The sequence below is a fragment of the Giraffa tippelskirchi genome, chromosome 10 (genome assembly GCF_054371585.1).
Source record: "Giraffa tippelskirchi isolate mGirTip1 chromosome 10, T2T-mGirTip1v1.2.pri, whole genome shotgun sequence".
Lineage (NCBI taxonomy): Eukaryota > Metazoa > Chordata > Mammalia > Artiodactyla > Giraffidae > Giraffa > Giraffa tippelskirchi.
The window spans coordinates 101,108,322-101,124,727 of record NC_137284.1 but is presented as its reverse complement, the minus strand read 5'-3'; the positions used below and the strand labels follow the sequence as shown (position 1 = coordinate 101,124,727).

At 35.2% G+C, this 16,406-nt stretch overlaps 1 protein-coding gene across 1 annotated transcript in view; it reads left to right on the top strand.

Annotated features, from left to right (window-relative positions):
- Positions 1–16,406, top strand: part of FOXP2 (forkhead box P2) — a 1,512,938-nt gene that overhangs the window by 102,614 nt on the left and 1,393,918 nt on the right. The window contains exon 3 of the mRNA XM_081537130.1: positions 5,679–5,761. The gene's annotated coding sequence lies outside the window, so the exon portion shown is untranslated. The remainder of the gene's footprint in view (positions 1–5,678; positions 5,762–16,406) is intronic.

Genomic DNA, 16,406 nt, shown 5'->3' with positions numbered 1-16,406 from the left:
GATGGGATAACATTCTGTGATTACAGTCCATGTACGTTAGAGGATCACATTTAACATATAGCATGTCTCCATCTTTGTGGAGACAGTTAACCATAATACACTGGATCTGAACTCAGACAACTTGGATTTGAGTTTCAGCTCTGCAATTTACTGGCTTGAATAAATGCAGCTTTCCAAGTTTCAGGTTTCTGGTCTATGAAATAGTGATATTAATATCTATCCTACCTACATAATAGTAAGTTTAAAATCAACTAATTATTTGTAAACTCCAAACTTCAATTCAATGAAAATAAAAGATTTAGCATAAAAAGCAATTCCTGTGTTTACTGATAGCTAGCTTCCAGGCCAGTTCTCATGAACTCATGTTTAAGAAGAGATGATCAGGCAGATACTGAAATAATGGTTTATGTATAATTAAGTAAGTTTCAGGGAATACAACTGACATGTATTTGAAACCTTCTTTACAGGTTTTGGCACATAGATATGTTTGGGGGATATCGTCTCCTCTTTAAAAGAACAACTTAAGCCCAGTGAGACTTTGGTACAGAGGCAATTAACAGGAGGCATCTCTATTTTATAAACATGGAAATTGAGGCTCGTAACAGGAAAGTAATCTCTCTAAGGTCAAGGCCAAGATGTGAACTCAGGCACTTAGATTCCAAAGTCTACAATGTTAACTTCTGCACAGTATTGCTTATATACAAAATGATTTGAACCCAATTAGGAAAAAAGCTACAAGAAGCTGCATTTCTTAGAAGAGTGACTCAATATGGTAGCAAACTAAATGGAGGAACCTCTGGAAAATCTCATTTAAATTACCACTTCAGTCATTTCAGTTGCTCAGTCATGTCTGACTCTTTGCAACCCCATGGACTGCAACACACCAAGCTTCGCTGTCCATCACCAATTCCAAGAAACTGCTCAAACTCAAGTCCATTGAGTCGGTGATACCATCCAACCGTCTCATTCTCTGTCATCCCCTTCTCTTCCTGCCTTCAATCTTTCCCAGCATTAGAGGCTTTTCCAGTGAGTTAGTTCTTTGCATCAGGTGGCCAAAGTATTGGAGCTTCAGCTTCAGCATCAGTCCTTCCAATGATATTCAGGGCTGATTTCCTTTAGGATTGACTGGTCTGATCTCCTTGCTTTCCAAGGGACTCTCAAGAGTCTTCTCCAACACCACAGTTCAAAAGCATCAATTTTTCAGTGCTCAGCTTTCCTTATAGTCCAACTCTCACATCCATACATGACTACTGGAAAAACCATAGCTTTGTCTAGATGGACCTTTTTTGGCAAAGTAATGTCTCTGTTTTTTAGTATGCTGTCCAGGTTGGTCATAGCTTGTCTTCCAAGGAACAAGTGTATTTTAATTTCGTGGCTGCAGTAACCATATGCAGTGAATTTGGAGCCCAAGAAAATAGTCTGTCACTGTTTCCATTGTTTCCTCATCTATTCACCATAAAGTGATGGGACCAGATGCCATGATCTTCTTTTTTTGAATGTTGAACTTTAAGCCAGCTTCTTCACTCTCCTCTTTCACTTTCATCAAGAGGCTCTTTAGTTCCTCTTCACTTTCTGCCATAAGTGTGGTGTCATCTGCATATCTGAGGTTATTGATATTTCTCCCGGCAATCTTGATTCCAGCTTGTGCTTCATCCAGCCAAGCATTTCACATGATATACTCTGCATATAAGTTAAATAATCAGGGTGACAATATACAGTCTTGAGGTACGCCTTTCCCAATTTTAAACCAGTCCATTGTTTCATGTCCGATTCTAACTGTTGCTTCTTGACCTGCAAACAGATTTTTCAGGAGGCAGGTAAGGTTAGTCTGGTATTCCCATCTCCTGAAGAATTTTCCACAGTTTGTTGTGATACACACATTTAACGGCTTTAGCGTAGTCAATGAAAGAGAAGTAGATATTTTTCTGGAATTCTTTTGCTTTTTCTATGATCCAATGGATGTTGGCAACTTGATCTCTTTTTTCTCTGCCTTTTCTAAATTCAACTTGAAATCTGGAAGTTCACGGTTCACATATTGCTGAAGCCTGGCTTGGAGAATTTTAATCATTACTAGCATGTGAGATGAATGCAATTGTGCAGTAGTTTGAGCATTCTTTGGCATTGCCTTTCTTTGGGATTGGAATGAAAACTGACCTTTTCCAGTCCTGTGGCCACTGCTGAGTTTTCCAAATTTGCTGGCATATTGAGTGCAGCACTTTCACAGCATCATCTTTTAGGATTTGAAATAGCTCAGCTGGAATTCCATCACCTCCACTAGCTTTGTTTGTACTGATGCTTCCTAAGGCCCATATGACTTCACACTCCAGGATGTCTGACTTTAGGTGAGTGATCACACCATCATGATTATCTGGGGCTTAGTAGAGTTAAATGGCCTGACTTGCCAGGAAAAATATGAAAAATATTCCTTACTTCCTTAGATAAGCAGGAGTAAAGTTTGGGACTAGAACACTATCTAATGTAGATAAACAAGAAGACATAAGAAATAATCTCCTATAAATAATTACCTTAACCAGGATCAGCAGTAGTAAATAGAGGAGTGTGAGCAGAGGAAAATAATCACCATATCAAACAGAAGTGATGACCAGGAAACTGATCCTTAATATAGAGGCTTAAGCAAAATAAGGTAGAAAGAGAATAGAAACAAATTTCCCCAAGACTGACTCCCACAGCCTTAGATTCTTTCTCACTTTTTCAGCAGTGAAATGAATAATCCATCAGTTCATATTTTAGGACTACCTGAATGGTATTAAAGAATATTTGTGTCCATTATTTAAAAATGCTTTTGTTTTTGTTATTCTGGTCTATAAAATTTCTTCTGAAGTATAACAAACATATAGAAAATTACAGAAATCGAAAGAACAAAACAATAAATGATCACAAGTAAAAATTCACATGTAATGACTGCATAGGTCAGGGAATAAAAGATCAATAGCACCACAGATATATTCATTGGACTCTTTCATGTATTCGTTATGTAGATTTTTGCATTTTATATAAATGGAACAAGTTATATATATTTGTGACTTGCATCTTCTGCTCAGCATTGTGAAGTTCATCACTGCTGTTGCTTATAGCAGTAATTGATTCATTGTCATTGCTGTATATTGGTTGTGGTAGATTGCTGTAATGATGGCTCCCAATAAATCAGGCCTCTCTGTGTTCATGCCCCTCTGCAATGTATTATTGCTGCTTCTCCTTTCAAAAAGGAGACTATTTCTTCAGTGTCTTAAATCTGAGCTGGACTTGTAAATGCTTTGGCATAGTTTGTGGTGGAAATTATATTATGTAAGTTCTAGGGCTTAGCCCTAAGAACACTTGCAGATTTCTCTCTTGCCTTCTTGCTGCTGCTGCTGCTAAGTCGCTTCAGTCATGTCTGACTCTGTGCGACCCCATAGATGGCAGCCCACCAGGCTCCCCCGTCCCTGGGATTCTCCAGGCAAGAACACTGGAGTGGGTTGCCATTTCCTTTTCCAATGCATAAAAGTGAAAAGTGAAAGTGAAGTTGCTCAGTCGTGTCTGACTCTTTGTGACCCCATGGACTGCAGCCTACCAGGCTCCTCCACCCATGGGATTTTCCAGGCAAGAGTAGTGAAGGGGGTTGCCATTGCCTTCTCCATCTTGCCTTTTTAGGTCCTTTTATTACCATGCTGTGAAGAAGCCTAAAGTAGCCCACTGTAGATGAAAGCCTCTGCATGATGGGAGAATAGAGATTCCCCACTGACAACCAGAAGCATGTTCCAGAGGCCATCTTGTACCTGCAGATTCAGATGAGACATCAGATGACTGTAGCCACATGAGTGAATCTAGACAAGACTAGTAGAAGAACGTCCTGGCCAACCTACACAATTTTCAAAAATAATAAATCATGTTTTAAGCCATTAAGTTCTAGGGTAGTTCTAGGGTAGTTTCAGATAACTGAAATAGCACATATAAAAATATGACTTTATTTATCCATTGTATTATGATGGATATATTTTTTTCAGTTTGGGGCTATTACAGATAGTTATACTATGATATGTTTTAGGAAAAGTATGTATCATTTCTGTTGAATATATACCTGAAAGTAGAATTAAAAGATTAGTATTAATAGATACTGCTAAAAAGTTTCCCATAGTGGCGGTACCAATTTATATTTCCATCAGCAGCGTAGGAGTGTTCAAGTTGCTCCCCATCATCATTAATCCTTGGCAATGTCTGTTATTTTCATTTTAGTCACATTGGTATGTGGGGAGTGGTATGTCATAGTACATTTAATTTGAATTCTTCACTAAAGAGTTGATTACTTTTTCATATATTTATTGGCCTTTAGAACAACAAATACATATTTATTGTACCTGGAACAACAGACTGGTTCCAAATTGGGAAAAGAGTACGTCAAGGCTGTATATTGTCACCCTGCTTACTTAACTTATATGCAGAGTACATCATGCAAAATGCCAGGCTGGATAAATCACAAGCTGGAATCAAGATTGCCGGGAGAAATATCAATAACCTCAGATATTCAGATGACACCACCCTTATGGCAGAAAGTGAAGAAGAACTCAAGAGCCTCTTGATGAAAGTGAAAGAGGAGAGTGAAAAAGTTGACTTAAAGCTCAACATTCAGAAAACTAAGATCATGGCATCCGGTCCCATTTCTTCATGGCAAATAGACGAGGAAATAATGGAAACGGTGAGAGACTTTATTTTTGGGGGCTTGAAAATCACTGCAGATGGTGATTACAGTCATGAAATTAAAGGATGCTTGCTTCTTGGAAGAAAAGCTATAACCAACCTAGACAGCATATTAAAAAGCAGAGACATTACTTTGCCAACAAAAGTCCATCTAGTCAAAGCTACGGTTTTTCCAGTAGTCATGTATGGATGTGAGAGTTAGACTATGAAGAAAGCTGAGCACTGAAGAATTGATGCTTTTGAACTGTGGTGTTGGAGAAGACTCTTGAGAGTCCCTTGGACTGCAAGGAGATCCAACCAGTCCATCCTAAAGGAAATCAGTCCTGAATACTTATTAGAAGGACTGATGCTGAAGCTGAAGCTCCAAATCTTTGGCCACCTGGTGAGAAGAACTGACTCATTGGAAAAGACCCTGATGCTGGGAAAGACTGAAGGCAGGAGGAGAAGGGGACAACAGAGAATGAGATGGTTGGATAGTATCACTGACTTGATGGACATGAGTTTGAGTAAGCTCTGGTAGTTGGTGATGGACAGGGAAGCCTGGCATGCTGCAGTCCATGGGGTTGTGAAGAATTGGACACGACTGAGTGACTGAACTGAAGTGACTGATTGGCCTTTGGGGTATGCCTTTTTTTTAAAAATGTATTTGATTAAAGTCTGTTATTTTATTATTTAGTTATTTGTCTTTTTGTTATTAGTTTATAGAATTTATTTATACATTCTTAATATAAGCCTTGACAGTTTCATGTATTGAGAATATTGCCTCCTCCTCTGTTGGCTTGTCGTTTCTTTCCATTAATGACCTTTTGAAAATTTTGATCACCCCATCACTTAGGCCATCAGAGTTGATAGCTATGCCTGGGGTAAATTAGAATGAATACCATATAAAGAAGAGAATGCATGGCAATATGGCCCTGAAATTACTGGTGTGACAGGGATGTGGTTCATCCCATTAACTTTCTTTTTTTTGTATTTCTCCTCAGGAAGAAATGTCTGTGAAAGTGACATAAGTGGTGAACTGTGGCAGCCGTTAGATGTGCCTCACAGACCTCTAGCTGCAACAACTGTGAGTAATGATGTTTTCGTGTTTATTGGCCACTTATATATCATCTTTTGCCTAGTGTCTCTTCAATTCTTAAAAATTTCGCGTCTTTTTTTGTCTTATTTTGATGTACACAGTTTTTTACACATTCTAAATATGAATTCTTTGTCAGATAAATGTAAGAGACTATTTTTCCCCATAGATATCCCAGGAAATAGCACTCAAGGAATGACATCATAAAACATAATAATATATGATAGGAAGAAATGATAGCATATGTACAAAATGGCTTGATTTAAACACCAAGAAAAATCTATATGAAATAACCAAAGGGCTATTTTCCATGAGTTATAAAGAGTAAAAAAATCAACATCAATTATTAGACAAAATCAGAACATTATGGAAAAAGTATAGGGAAAATTTAAAATACTGAAATATAAATTTCAGAAATTTAAAATGTATGATTTTTGAAATTAAAATCATAATATACATGACAAAGAAAAGACTAGCTATAGTTGAAGGGAGTAAGATATTTACAATACAACACAGACAAATTAAGTGTTGGAAAATAGGAAGAAGAAATGAAAAGACATGGAAATATGGAGTGAGAAGACCTATTTATGAGTTATAAATGAATAGAGAGTTGGGGAGAAAAAAATGTTTGAAAACAGGTTTTCTGGTCTAGAATTTTAGAAAATTTATGAAAACATAGGTTTGAAATTTCAGATTTATGAAACAGACTGAAAGAATTGTTTCAGTTCTGAGATGGACAAATAAAAACAAATATATTACTAAATCTATTTCTAATCAATAGAGGGAAATAAAGGGGAAAAATAAAGAAGAAACATGTAATTCAGTCCAAGGGCAGAAAAAGAATGAAGCAAATGAAGCAAAGAAAAGTGATTAGTAAAATAAAACACAAAAGAAGATGGCGGAGATAGGGTAAGACATACCATAAATCATTATAAAAATAGATTAAATTCACATATGTAAAAGGGAGACTCAAATTTGTCAGACACTTTGTAGATATATTCCATTTGTACTAGACATGAAATATTATATAGTGACCCAGATATGTAAAATATATTTTGAGAAAAAAAATGTACCAGGAAGTAACAGCCAAATAAATATTTTGATTAATAAAAACGTTTTAACATGTGAACCATTAATAGGGACAAAAAGGGGTGTCACATACAAAATAAAAGGACTCTTCTATCAATAAATAATAAAATTAAACTTTATATGTCATGGCTTCAAAATATTTGAAGCATATTTAAATATTTTAGTATTAAATATTGCAAAGGTGAAGGTGTTCAAAAGGTACAAACTTCCAGTTCAAAATAAATAAGACCTGGGGATGTAATATACAGCATAGTGATGATAGTTAACAATACGGTATTGTATATTTGAAAGTTACTGAGAGAGTAAATCTTAAAAGTTTTCTTTACAAGGGAAAAATTTGTTAAAAAGTGTATATTTAAAGCAAAAATTGACAGAATTATAAAAAGAATTTGACTAATCCATAGTTATGGCAGGAGATTTGCACATGCCTTTTTAGTAACTAGTAAATCAAGGAGACAAAAAAATTTTCAAGAATACAGAAAGTCTGAAGAATTCAATTAACAAGCTTGATCTAATAGATAAATAAGACCTAACACATATGGCTCTTGACTACAGCAAGTAGAGAACCCATGTTTTTCTCAGGTACTCAGAGATTAATGAACTTGATTTTTAAGTGTGTTAAAATATTTCAAATGTGATAGATTTTTAAAAAATAAAGTGTTGTATTTGCAAAGTACAGCAAGACTAATTTATATATATATATATAAATAAATCTTCTGCAATGCAAATTTAATATGGTAATGAATGTAAGAAAGTATAGAAACCTGGATGAGTTGGATAGTTGTCTCTGAGAAGAAAGGAAGCAGAATGACTTGAAGAAAGACTCAAAATCTGGAATGAGTAGTTTTTTTTTTGGCAATAGTTAAAAAGAAATATAAAGCAAAGATAATAAACTTATTAGCATATTATTAATTCTGGGTTGTGATTATGTGGGTATTGATTATCTTATACTAAAATTTTCTGTGTGTTTAAGTATATAAAAGTATTTCATTTTTTTATTTTTATTTTTTATAAAAGTATTTTAAAGTATGAGAAAATTCTGTGGACGAATTAACTTGTAGGTGAAAACTTGTTTTTGAGATAATATGTCCTAAGTCTTATCATGATATATTGATATATGCTTGATATTAGTATTATGGGCTCTGATAAAATGCAATATCAGGAAGATCTTTGTATCAGCAACAGGGTTTTAGCAAATTCCTTGGGATTTGTCTCAGAAAGTTCTGTATAAGTGGAACAGTTTGGGGGCAGTTTATCCAAAGTATCATAGTGTCTGCCTTCTTCATCACCACTAAGACCAGCTGATGACTTTGAATGTGTTTCAGTGAATCTCAAATATCCCAGAGTTGCTGCAAAAATTAAAGGCAGCAATGTATGCCAGGTATATATTATACTGTTAATATTAAATATCCAGTTAGAAGAAACACTTCATTCAAAAGTGTAATATAAAAATTCAAGCTAGTTTCAGTATTCTCCTGGAGATTTTAGATGCCAGTAGTCAACTGAGCAATACATAAAGAGTTGATAAGGGTAAATTAATGTGCCCCTAGTATTTAATATTAGCCATGTTTTCATTCATGTATGGAATTAACCTAAAAATAAACTTAAATATTCAAGGAACCTTAAAATATATCATCTATGTATTCTCGCTAAGAAACTTACCTAAACAAAGAATCCTTCATCAAAAAAGAGCAACTCGGTTTTTGTTTAATGTTCTATATATCTTGTTCACTTTTGGCAAACATTGGTTCGTCAGATAAAACAAACACTTTTTGTTTTTACACTTCTGGTTTTCCTTTGCCCAATCGTTTATATTCATGCTATGAATTATACTGTCTTAGATATAATCTTGTGTACAGCATATTTTTGGGACTTATTGTTTCTTTTACCTCTTCTCAATGTATGAGTCAGTTTCTTTTAAAAAGTGGTTTTTATCTCATTTACCTTTATTGCTATGATAGGTATTTGAAATTAATTCTCTTATATTCATGTTTGTTTAGGGATGATCTTAGTTTTGGCTCTCTTGCTGTGTTCTGTTTCCTTTCTGTTGATATATAATATCTGTCTCCTTTGTACCCCCTCCCAACTCCTTTGTCACATACCAGTAACTAGAAAGTATATACTGAAGCAAATTTTTATGTCTACTAGTAATCATCCCTATTAATACAAATATTCTCATCTTACAGCTTGAGGAATAAAATGATATGTAATGATTTCTTCTTATAATAGATGAGGAATTAACAAATGTGTAGTTTTGTTTTCTTTTTTTTATTCTCTTATTAGTGCATCATTAATCTTTTTGTCCTTATCTTATATAACTTTTGTTTAAATAGTGATAACAATTGTGTTCTCATTTGTAGAGAGCTATGTATTACATTGGAAATTTGGGAGAGAACAGGAATATTAGAAAATAGACATAATGAACAATTTTTATAAATATATTCATTAGTAGAATGTATCATACTTAATGCCTTTCAAAAGGAAGCCAAATAGTTTAAATGCTATGAAACATTTACAAAAATGACCATACATTAGTCCACAAAGAAACCTTAATAGATGCTTTGGATTGGGAAGAGTGCAGTTATACTTTCTGATCACAATGAAGTAACAATTAGAAGTCCATGACAGCGTGTACCCCAATGTTCATCGCAGCACTGTTTACAATAGCCAGGACATGGAAGCAACCTAGATGTCCATCAGCAGACGAATGGATAAGGAAGCTGTGGTACATATACACAATGGAATATTACTCAGCCATTAAAAAAATACATTTGAATCGGTTCTATTGAGATGGATGAAACTGGAGCCCGTTATACAGAGTGAAGTAAGCCAGAAAGAAAAACACCAATACAGTATACTAATGCATATATATATGGAATTTGAAAGATGGTAATGATAACCATATATGCGAGACAGACACAGATGCATAGAACAGTCTTATGGACTCTGAGGGAGAAGGTGAGGGTGGGATGTTCTGGGAGAATAGCATTGAAACATGTATATTATCGTATGTGAAACAGAACACCATTCCATGTTCGATGCATGAGACAAATGCTCAGGGCTGGGGCAATGGGATGACCCAGAGGGATGGGATGGGGAGGGAGGTGGGAGGGGGGTCCAGGAAGGGGAACACATGTAAACCCATGGCTGATTCATGTCAATGTATGGCAAAAACTACTACAATATTGTAAAGTAATTAGCCCCCAACTAAAATAAATAAATTTATTTAAAAAAAAAAAAAGAAGTCCGTGACAAAAAAAGAAATAAACAATGAAATTTATTTTCAAGAAATTAAGAAACTAAATAACGATCAGAATAATTAACATTTCAAGCCTTGAGAAGAATAAATAAATATAAAATTTTCCAAAGTAACTCTTAGGTGAAATAGAAAAACAAAGTATTTACCAGCTGTGTGATTCTGGGTGATTTATATCTCATTACTGTGCCTGTGTTTCTTCATATGTTATTATGGTTGTTGTGAGGATTTAGTGAGATAATATATATAAGATCATTAGAACAATGCCTGGCACATGATTAAACACTCAGATAGTAAGGCTGAGATGTAAAATCAAGCAGCTGACTGCCCAGGCTGCTGCTCTGAGCCACTCCACTGTGTGGCTTAGGTCTTCAGAGGGCGGTTGTTCTATGTCTGACTTTTCAACCTTCCAACAAAATTGATTTTTAAAAATTAGAGCAACCTACATGCAAGGTATCATAAACCTCTATAGCTGATAAACACATGAATATGACATATTTCTTGCCCTTAGGAAACTAATTCTCTAGCAACGGAGACAACACAGGTTATGTACTTCAAGGCTAGATGTAGGGTGCTCAACTGTGGTCGTGGGTAGGTCAGAGCTCCTCAAATTATGCTTTGGGGATGTAGAGGCAGAAGACCTTCAGAATATCCATACTTTTGAAATTCCTTTTTTTCCTTTTATGAGTCACAAACCTAAGGTGATATTCTCTGAAGTGTATGGTGAGTTCTATCCCTTCAGTGTTTTGAATGCATGTCCTAAAAAGGCAGAGACTACCTCTCCAGGCATTTTGTTACTCATATGGCCATGGAAAAGACTTTGGGAGAAACTTAGTAAGTAAATTTATTAATAAATATGACTGAGTAGCGTGCAACTTCTGACCCTCTCCCCTTCCATAAAATGAAATGAGTGGTTCATAAATAAAGACAGTAATTTATTCTCTATTTTGGGTTACCCACTGGGAAAAAAACCTTGAGAGTCGTAGATAGGAGGGTGAGAGAAATTGGCCCTGCTAGAATTGCTCTTTCAGTTGTCAGCACCTTTTAATACAATGCCAATCTTTTCATGCCAAAAACTGAAGGAAACCTCTGGGTACTGATTGATGAAATGATTTCACTCCCAAATGGAGTCTAAACTAAAAGACTTTCCCATTTTGCAAAGCATAGCACTCTACAAGTTGGAAAGGTAAGACATACTTTCAGCATGTATAAACTGTGGAGTACATTTGAAAATAAAAATTTTAATTACGTTTGACATCTCAGGCCCAGTGCTGTCATCCTATGAGAAAGTAACATCTGTTTTGACATTTCTAGTGGTAGAGACTTTAAATCAATTTCCACATTGCTTATCTGCTGGTTAATCAGAATGGATGTGGCATTCTTCTTACCAATGCATCCACAGGGAAGTAAGAAAAGGTACACAGGAAGTAAGGCTGGGCTCAATCTGATTGATGAATTTAAGTAAAAAATCTAAACTCCTTTGAATATGTTATATCTAAATTTTAATTGAGTGCAAAATTTGAAAATGTTCTTTTAGTTCCTAAACATTTAGAGTTTTTTCTTATTTCTGGCATATGCCTTCTATTTGACTTAAAACTAATAGAACATTAAAGCATATTTTACCTCTCAAGCCACTTGGTTTGATCTCAAGTTCAACTTGGAGAAAGTTAATTTGCTATTATCAATAACAAGTGCTATAAAAATGGCTGAAGTAGATTTTTTTTTGTATTTTGTGTTTCAAATTACAGGTATTCAAAAGGCAATTTGTAATATTATTTCCTTGATGGTTGTGGAATTTTACCATCTCTTGACTCATCATGTACATTATATTTAAAAGAATATTCAAACCAGATTCTTATAGGAATCATTGCTTCCATATCTTCCCTGTTTATAGGGCTTTCTTAAAGCTATACCAACTTAATTTTAGGTATATCTTTTGAAGAAAAAAAAAAAGATTTCTACTTGAACAATTCTGGATTTTCCTCAAAATTTTATCGGTATGATTTGGGTTGTAATCCTGTTACTTCTATTCTTATCTTCTTTTTAATGTGTAGGCATAGACCTCCTATTTTTACTTAAAACAGACCTATTGATTATAAACTGTTTGTTGGGTTGCAAAGCACACACACCAAATTTTTCAGCCCAACTGGCCAACTCAGTTAAGTCATTTTGTTAGTATGCTGCTGCTAATTCGCTTCAGTCGTGTCCTACTCTGTGCGACCCCATAGACGGCAGCCCACCAGGCTCCGCCGTCCCTGGGATTCTCCAGGCAAGAATACTGGAGTGGGTTGCCGTTTCCTACTCCAATGCATGAAAGTGAAAAGTGAAAGCGAAGTTGCTCAGTCGTGTCCAACTCGTAGAGATGCAGCTTTAGTTAAGAGAGAAGCTGAGAGAAGCTTACAGAGGACTTTATTGGTAAATATGTGGAAGGATAATCTTTTAACTTAATTAATACTCAAAGAAACTTCTGTGTTCTTTAAAGAAAAAGACAAAATTTAAGAACCTAAAAATAATTGAAATAATTTTCACTCGAGAACATATTTGAATGAGTAAAGATGTGTCATAAATTTAAGATTTAATTTACCAAACAAGAAAACAGACATGATTGCTTGGATGCAGAATGATTAAAAATAATTACTAATCATAGTTAATAATAAAGTAAGGTTTAATAGCTTTTCCTTGCCTTTTGAGTCTGTTTATTGGATACAGTCGTGAACACAGTGCAGACCTCCTCTATATTAAGTGTTGATAATGCTTAGATGAGCCTGCATTTTTTTAATGCTACGTGCATGTGTGTTAAGTCACATTAGTCATGTCTGACTTTTCGCAACCCTCTGAACTGTACCCCACCAGATTCCTCTGTTCATGGGATTTTCCAGGCAAGAATACTGGAGTGGGTTGCCACGCCCTCCTCCAGGGGATCTTCCCGGCTCAGGGATCAAACCTGTGTCTCTTGTGTCTCTGCATTGGCTGGCAGGTTCTTTACCACTAGAGCCAGTTGGGAAGCCCTTTTAATACTACAGTGAAGGTCATTAACAATAGTATTTGGGGAAATCAGATATTAATTTCTGATGTATTAAAATAGGGAAATGGTTAAGACTTTAAAAAAAATTATAATTATGATGCCATTTTTGGATGAGTTGTAAAGATAATTAATTCTTTCATCACCACATCATAGAATTTTATATTGTCTCTTCAAAATACAGAATATATATATTCATCATAATTACATAAGTTATTATAAATGCTTTAATTCTTAGTAGACCTGTAGTGCAGGCACATACCCATAAGAAAGTGTCCCACCCAAAAATTATTTAGAATTTGAAGCTACGCTGAAAGAGTCTTATTTTTAAATTATTGGTTGTTTTTTCTTGTTAAATATAAAATTTTTATTAACTTAAGGAAAAGAAACTAGCAATAGTCTGTGTACAAGTCATTTCATTTTATCCTCGTAAAGTAATAGCAGCTTTAATTCTAACTGTATTGCTGGAAAGGAGTACCATAGATAAACCTTGAACCAAAAAATCATTTTTGGTAGATGTCATACAAATTTAATAACTCTATTCTGTCAAGTATTTGATTTAATTTTATTTGCAATAATTTTATCTTGGAGGATACAGGAGAGAGTTACACAGGTGAAGGCTAGACATTTTGTAGATCTTTTATTGGGTTATTTTTTTGTAGCTGGGGTGAATGTTAGATATATCTTCTTAAATATTACCACCACTACAATTATAGCAACAATAATAAATAACTGAGTTTTCTCTGAGAATTGTCAGGAGCTGATCTTAACCTAGTTTCCATATCTACATAACCTGTGTAAGCATTGAGTCAGGAGTGTTGCTAATCTTCTAGGCCACATACTCTATAGATCAAGATTTACAATCCTCTTTCTCTGATACTGTTCTGATATTATTCAAAGACAAAATTAATTTGTCAATAACTCAGAAATTAGTAATTTTCTTGGGGGATTGTGGTTTTATTGGAAATATTAAAGAAATGATTAATGAACTGTGACAATAGCAGATTTAGCTATTTATTTATTTATTTTTATCCTCTTCTGATTCTAGTAGTGTGGTTGAGGATATACAGGTTCTTCCCATTTCAGAAAATTCTATCTTGCAGATCAAGTGGGACAAAAGTGAGAACCAAGAAGAAAGAAACATCCAGTGTGAGACTTAGGGTATTTTAGGAAGGAGGGAAGATTCTTACAGACTTCCTCTTTTCTACCCTTGCTATTTGAGTGATAAGTTTTGTAGAGTCAGACTTTTGGAGAGTCACAGCTAAGATGATGCCCAACAGAATGGACAAAACTAATGATGTTTAGGCCAGATTGTTGTTTAGACCTTGTGAGAAAAGAGCCAAGGGGTGGTGTTGTTAAGGTTTTGAGTGAGGAAAAAACTCAGCTTTTAGGTGGTTGTTGTTCAATCGCTAAATTATGTCTGACTCTTTGCTACCCTATGGACTATAGCACACCAGACTCCCATGTCCTTCACTGTCTCTTGGAATTTGCTCAGAATCGTGTCCATTGAGTCAGTGATGCTATCTAACCATCTCATCCTCTGCTGCCCTTTTCTCCTTTCCCCTCAATTTTCCCCAGCATCAGTGTCTTTTCCAATGAGTAACTTCTTTGCATCAGGTGGCCAAAGTATTGGAAATTCAGCTTCAACTACAGTCCTTCCAATGAATATTCAGAGTTGATTTCCTTTAGGATAGACTGCTTTGATCTCCTTGCAGTCCAAGGGACTCTTAAGTGTCTTCTGACATTTGAATATAAAATCCTAATCATTATCGTGGACTGACGCTGATGGAGGCTTTGAAGATCTGGAGAAGTTGCATTTCACACTGTGGCCTTGATGAACATACTGTAATGTCAAAAAGTGTAGTAGGAATATATAGCATCTAGAGTTCACAAAGCCTCAGAATTGCTTTTAAGGGTTACTCCATCATATTTTTCCTCAAGTAATTCTGATTATAGGCAGTAGTCTATGAATGTTTATGTTAGTCGCTTTGTCATGTCTGACCCTTTGTGACCGCATGGACTATAGCCCACCAGGCTCCTCTGTACATGGAATTCTCCAAGAAAGAATACTGGAGTAGGTTGCCATTCCCTTCCTGACCCAGGTATCAAACCTTGGTCTCCTGCATTGCAGGCAGATTCTTTACCATCTGAGCCACAAGGGAAGCCCCAGTTCTATGAATAGTTGATTTAAATTAGTTAAGATAGAAGTAAACAACCTATTACTCTTCATGTGTAGTATAGTGAAATATGAATAAAAGTTTGGGGCACATTTTAGCTGTTCATGTGTCTCTTCATTAAAGCAAAGAGATTTCCCATCTAGAGATTAATTTGGTTTCCACATAACAATTTTATGTAGTACAAAAATATAAGTTGCATCTTTCTTTTCAAATTTTTGGCATTTTAATTATAAAGGAGAACCAAACTACCATTAGTAGCTTAAAAAAGGTCAACAATATAATTATTCCTTTAATGTAATTTCTAATTCTGAGTGAAGCAATTGATTTTTTGGCTTTTAAGACATTTCTCTTTAGGACACATGACTATGTACTTTGAAACAACTGACATTAATTAATGCAATTTTGCATTAATTTCTGTCATTTTACACTGTAATATGTATTTGTACTTAATCTATATAGGCTATATTTGAAATAAGTAAAACACAATGCTTTGAAGTTTTCTATGATTTTTTTCATATATGTATTCTGTTTGGTATATTATTCTTTTTCTGAATCATTGAGATTTTGTTGTATTGAATGTGATTAAATAGAATTAATAGGAAGAAAAAGACAGTGAAGTTAGTCATCTCTGACTCTTTGTGACCCCATGGGCTGTAGTCTTGCTGGGCTCCTCTGTCCGTGGGATTTTCCAGGCAAGAATACTGGAGTGGGTTGCCATTTCCTTCACTAGGGGATCTTCCCGAACCAAGGATTGAACCTGGGTCTCCCGCACTGCAAGCAGACTCTTTACCATCTTAACTGAGCTATAGTTTGGCTCAGATGGTAAAGAATCTGCCTGCAGTGCAGGAGACCTGGATTGGGAAGATCCCCTGGAGAAGAGAATGGCAACCCAATCCAATATTCTTGCCTAGAAAATCCCATGGACAGAGGAGCCTGGTGGGCTACAGTCCATGGTTTCGCAAAGAGTTGGACATGACTGAGTGACTAAGACACACATACACACACACACAAGTAGAATTTTGGATTATTGCACTCTGTTAAAATAATTGCTTTAATAGTTACAATTACTAAATGAACTTTATCAATAAATAA